Raw genomic sequence first — 6,000 nt, forward strand, 5'->3', positions numbered from 1 at the left:
ATGATTTTGTACTTTTGCCTTTAATGAGTTGATCATGATTATGATAATAATAAAACACAGGACAAAGATTTTAGCCAATAAGAAAATAATATTTAACATAATTAAATCTATAACCTATCTGCATGTAGCCTAAATAGGAATACTAATGTTCTTTCAACAGCTACAAAAGGGTAAATATACTCTGCCATATTCATACTTCAGGTATGAGGTAGGCAATATATCTAAATATAAGCATATATTTTTGAGTTCCAGTAAAACAATTAAGATTTATTTCAACTGTCTGAATATATGATAATAGTTTACGCACTCTGCTAATATTACATCGCTGACTACCAGTTACACTAACAACATTAATTAATGCTGGAAATAACTTTCACTTCTAGAAATTGTGGATATTGTGAACCTGATCAGGGAGTGGCGTGAGAGAGGTGGAGAGGAGCGCTGCACATAAGAGGGACGCTGCGCTCACACAAACTCTGTGAAGAAAAACGAGTGATTTGCTGAACTTATAGAAGAGAAACTACAACAAAAATATCGATCTCATCACGCTAGTATCGATCTGATACCAATACTCACCTTGTTATCGATACTATCGATATTTGGATCGATCTGCCCACCCCTACTCAGAAGCCTCTGGGTGCTGCCATGACAGATAACTACTTGCGCCTGCGGCTTTCTGTTTCCGGTTGCGTTGCAACTGCATGACTGACCGATGCCGCCAAGCTATCCCTAAACAACTAGCGTTATGTCATAAATGCATCAACCACTTGGACAAACATGTCCGTACCCTGCGCCCTACACGCCATGCTGAGGAAGGGGGAACGTAGACTAGCGTGGCTCGCGGCTTTGACACTAAAATAAATATTTGGGTTCATGAATATCTTCCTCAGAATAGCTGCTGCATTCAGAAATATAAACTGGCTGTGTTTCTTCAACAGTACTATTTTGTTACTGTGCAGGTAGTTGTATGCCTCTGTGCTTTTGTAACTTTGTAATTCTCCGCTGTCAACACCTTCAGAAAATATAAGATAATTAATTACGTCGATGTAGCTAATGTTGGGCTAATGCTTCATGTCATCTGCCCACTCCATGAGAACTGACGGGTGAGACACTGTTACAGAACTGTCCTCACGACTTATTAAAATGTCCGTACTGTGTATCCACCTCTGATTTTTATCCATTCTGTCGTTTTTTTGAGTTAAAAGCCGGTTTTTAGAGCGAGCATGACAGCTACGCTAGCGTAAACTCCGAGTTCAACCGGAAGAGCATAACCGAATACCGCTATGAACCATGTGTAAACTCACAAAGTCAGGAATAAGGTGGATAGTATTGAATAGAGAGAGATAAATATATTTTTGATTGTGCCACGAATTACATATATTATGTTTGTGAATTAAAAAAGATAATTTGTCAAGTGGATAAAGTCCAAAATAAGGTCAAATAAAGGAAACTGGAAGAGACAGCCGAAGTTACGCCTCTTTCCAGTGGACCATGGGACCTTCATCTGGAAAACCTTTGTGTGGTAGTGAAGGGAAAAATTTATTTTAAATCCAATTTTAACTGCACCATAAATCACACATGGGATGTTTGTGAATTAAAAAAAGAGGATTTTTCAAGTCAATAAAGCCCAAAATAAGGTAAAATAAGAGAAAATGGAAGACAACGCCCAAGTCACGCGCCTTCCGTTGGACCCCTGGGACTTCATAGGTCCATAGAACTTATCATAGAATAAAATTGTGTGTATGGCAGTGAATTTTGAGGGCCAAAATATTTTTGATCCCACTTGAATTGTGTCAATAATCATACATTTCTCAATTTAAAAGGCCATTTTTCAGCTCCAGTTGTAGTTGTAGTTTTTCATAAAACTAATGAAACAAAAGACACAAGTAATTATAAAGACTACACAGCCAACAGTTGCAGCAGTGACGTTGTCACCAAAGCCTGTAATTTAAACATTGCGGAGCTGGTCCTGTATTTTAGCAGCTCACAGAACTGACAACTATCCTTTTACATTACAGCAGTTGTCAATATGACCAGATTTATTGTGATTTTCATCAGCTTTTTGTGTGCTGAGCTGGCGGCCTAGTTGTTGTTTATGATGTGTGTTGAGCGAGACGATGTAGTTAACCAAGCGGTTTGACACAAAACTACATGATATTTTACTTAAATGACAAACTTTGAAAGTCTTGATTTGAGAAATTGTCTTTTAAATTAAATATGGTGGTCGAAAATAATTAGCTGATCCCATTTGAATAGTAGTTGTAGCTCAAGAGGTAGAGCAGGTCGGCAAGTAATCTGACGGTTGCTGGTTAGAATCCCAGCTCCCCCTAGCTGCATCTTGAAGTGTCCTTGAGCAAGATACTGAACTCCAAATCGCTCCTGATGAGCAGTTGGCACCTTGCATGTCATCAATGTAAGAATGTGAAACAATTTTTAAGTTGCTTTGGACAAAAGCGTATGCTAAATGCACTGAAATGTAACATATGATGTTCGTCAACTTAAAAGATCATTTTCAAAGTCAAGAAAGTTTTAGTTTTTTATACAACTAATGAAATGAAAACATTGAAAATATGTAATTATAAAGATATATTAGCAGCTCACAAAATTGATAAACTACCCTTTCATATAACTGCACTTTTCAATATGGTCAGATGTATCGTGATCTTCATCTTTTTTAACACCTTTTCTGTGCAGAGTTTGCGGCCATGTTGGTGTTGGTGACGTGTGTTGAGTGAAATTATGTATTTCACCGAGCGGTTTAACACAAAACTAAAATTTTTGGAATGATAAAGAAAGAAATAAAGAAAAAGGAGATGTGGTGCAGATTGGGGTTTCAAGACCTGCCTGAGTGTGAGCAAGGGGAAGTTGCTCGGCTTGTAGAAGGCGTGTGAACTGAAACACTGTTTAATCCAGTCGGCTGCACCTAGCTCATTTTTTGTTGAATGTTTTTAATTATTCAATTTATCGTATGGTCTATAAAATGTCAAATAAATGGCCATGATTATTGTCCAGATGACGAGATGGAGTCTTTTGCTGTGTCCATCCATCCGAAACCCCAAAAAGCCTATTTATAATCAGGGTGACATCGACAGAAGGAAACCCTAACATTTGAAAAGTTTGTACTTGCAAATGTCCATCTTGACATTTTACTAACATATGTATTAATATCAAAAAAATAACAATTGAATGATTAACCGTGTAACGATTTCAGTTTCGAGGGTTTTGCTTGAGAGAACACAGCGGTCGAGTATGTTTTACATCAGTGGCTCCCAAATGGTGTGTCGAAGCACCCTGTGTCCAGGTGTGCCATGGGGTTTTGTTACAACCATGGATTATTATTGCAATACACGACTATACAACGAGTAATGGACGAGTCTTTAATTTACTGTGTCAGTCCTTGGGCACAAACAGTTCAAAAGCCACTGTTACAATTAATTTCAATCTGTGAATGACGTGCAGTATTATAAATTAGGCTAAATTAGCCCACAGTTGTGTTATTAATTTGTCTTTCTTCCTTTGTAATGAAATAAACTCCATTTCTCTCTAAATCAAATGTGCTAATATAGTCATCAGCTCTTTCATCTGGTTTCTGTCTCCAGGTTGCCTTGTGTTGTTCCCAGTTCAACCCAGAATGACACATACACCAAAAACCACAAGTACAAAGATGCCTGTATTTGAAAGCCTTCCAATGTAAGTTTTATTGGTATGTTTCAGTCACTTTTCCAAGTCTTAATGTCAAACCACAAGAAATAACTCCCGACTTTACCGGAAGACTCTGTGTGTGAACTTCTTCCATGGGAGACAGGGTGCTTTTCCAGCAGCTCACAGGGGAAAAGTGTCATTCCGCCACCTTAATTCTGCCTATGTGCTGTTTTTATGAATTAATCTGCAACAGGTTTGAAGGCAAAACAACATGTTGAGACACTATGTGCATCCTGGATTAACACCCCTCAAGATGGAGGGGCCGGGAGAGGAGGAGGACAGGGGGGGGGGAAACGCAACTGGGCGAGGGAGAAAGAACAAAAACAGAGTTTCAGACGCGTAATCTGTCTAATCCAACAAAGCTGTGAAAAACGACTGGGGAAGAGAGGGGGAGGAAAGGAGGGGAAAGATGGATGACGGGGAGTTAGAAAAGAGGGCTAATTTCAAACTAATTTAGCTAAGGTGATTAAGTGAGACTGGCTTGATGAGAAAATAAGCTGTTAGAGGGCCCCTGACCTTATTTCAGTGTATTTACCTCTGTGCCTCAATGGCGGTAAAACGTATGTAAAATAATACAGACGCCTGTTGCAGTTGATGCTTGAAATGTTGTGGTTATAACAGATTATTTCTACTTTATTTACAAGAAATGGAGAAGCTTCAGTCTTCAGTCTGACAAGATGACACATGCTAGTATCGTTATCTGATTGCAGAGCTAAAAATATGACACTGATAAGAGCCACACCTGTTTTATGTTATTATACGTTACGATCAAATGACTTATTCATGACCCGCTGAGATTGCTGCTGTGTTATCATTTTCCTGTGCATCATCTAACCCTTCAAATGCTAAAAAAAAGAAAACCCTCTCTTCTCTGAGTTGCATAAGCAGTAACAATACAAAGGCAACACTTGGTGCCAAAGTAGCCCACTTAACACCGTGTTGAATCATAGCTTCGGTGATTACCTAACAACTGCACGGCAAGTGCTTTAATTGGCTGTAGAGTCTGCAGAGGATCCCTAATCTTTGGGGCCGCTGGGGATGAAAGTGGACCAGGCCAAGCCAAAGGCAGATGGGCTGTTATGGAAGCAGATATTCGGGGCCTCAGACAGCCTGATCCGTCGCTGAGCCCTGCAGCGGCACGACTAGGGCCAGCTGGGCTGGGCTGGGCTAGGCTGGGCTGGGCTGGGCCCCTTTACGGCAGGCCGGCTTTGGCCTGGCCCGTGTCGGCGTGCTGTGCAGATGGGCTAATTGGCTGGAGTGACCCAGGTAGTTTGCCAATCTGCGGAGACAGAGAGATTAGATTAGCCATGTCAGATTACAGTGGAGTGGAGTCAGACAGTGTCATCTGACCGCGACGCAGCTCCAGACTCACCCACTGAGAGAGGGAGAGGCGAAGGGGGGGAGCTGTTGATGTTGTGAAACAGAAAACAGGACGGAGATGGAGATGACAAAAGTGTGCGACTGAAGGTGAATAAGAATGAAAAAGAGACAAAATATTTAAAACGTGTGTGCCAAGGGGTCAATATAAGACGATTTCACACTAAAAACTCATAATCCGTGGTTATAACGTGAACTCGAGTCTTTAAATGCTGCAGCCATATTTGAAATTGTAGAATTAAGACAAGAAAAAATGTGATCCTATGTAAACACACACATACGCACGCACACACACACACACAAATGAACAACATTATTCACCCGCTGACCCGCTCCCTTAACAGATGGTGCAGAGTGCAGCCACTGACACACGTAATCCGTTATTGTTCTGAATATTTTGATTATCGTCCCCCCCGGGTTGTCATTTCAAAATCATACACAAATCATGCCCTAACCTTCGCCTGATCCCGGGCTTACGGCAGCGCTCAAGCTAATATCTTTGGCTCGGGGCCTCCAAAAGCCCTGTTGTAATATAACTGAGAGTGCTATTCCATAAGCTTCTCATTTTAGAAATTGACGATGTACAGATTTGTTTTATTTCGAGAGCACAACAAGAGGCTCGGGGGGCGGGGGGAGATTTTGAAGAAGGTGTTTACAACCGCACGAGTCAGACTTAATCCACGGATGCACAAAATGCTAATATTTCCTTTTTTTAATCACATTTCAAAATGTATTGCTCTTTACCTCCGTTGGTGCTGTGATTCGTCTCTTTATTAACTGTTGCTCTCCATGAAAAATAATGATATCAGCCCCTCTGAACGAAACAAGACACAACAGAGATCATTTCTGCATGTCCTCCAAAGCCGGCGAGCCCCGCCCTCCTTTTATTTTAATTAAACCCATAATCGGTACATGCGGCCC

This window comes from Sparus aurata, chromosome 3, assembly GCF_900880675.1.
Source record: "Sparus aurata chromosome 3, fSpaAur1.1, whole genome shotgun sequence".
NCBI lineage: Eukaryota > Metazoa > Chordata > Actinopteri > Spariformes > Sparidae > Sparus > Sparus aurata.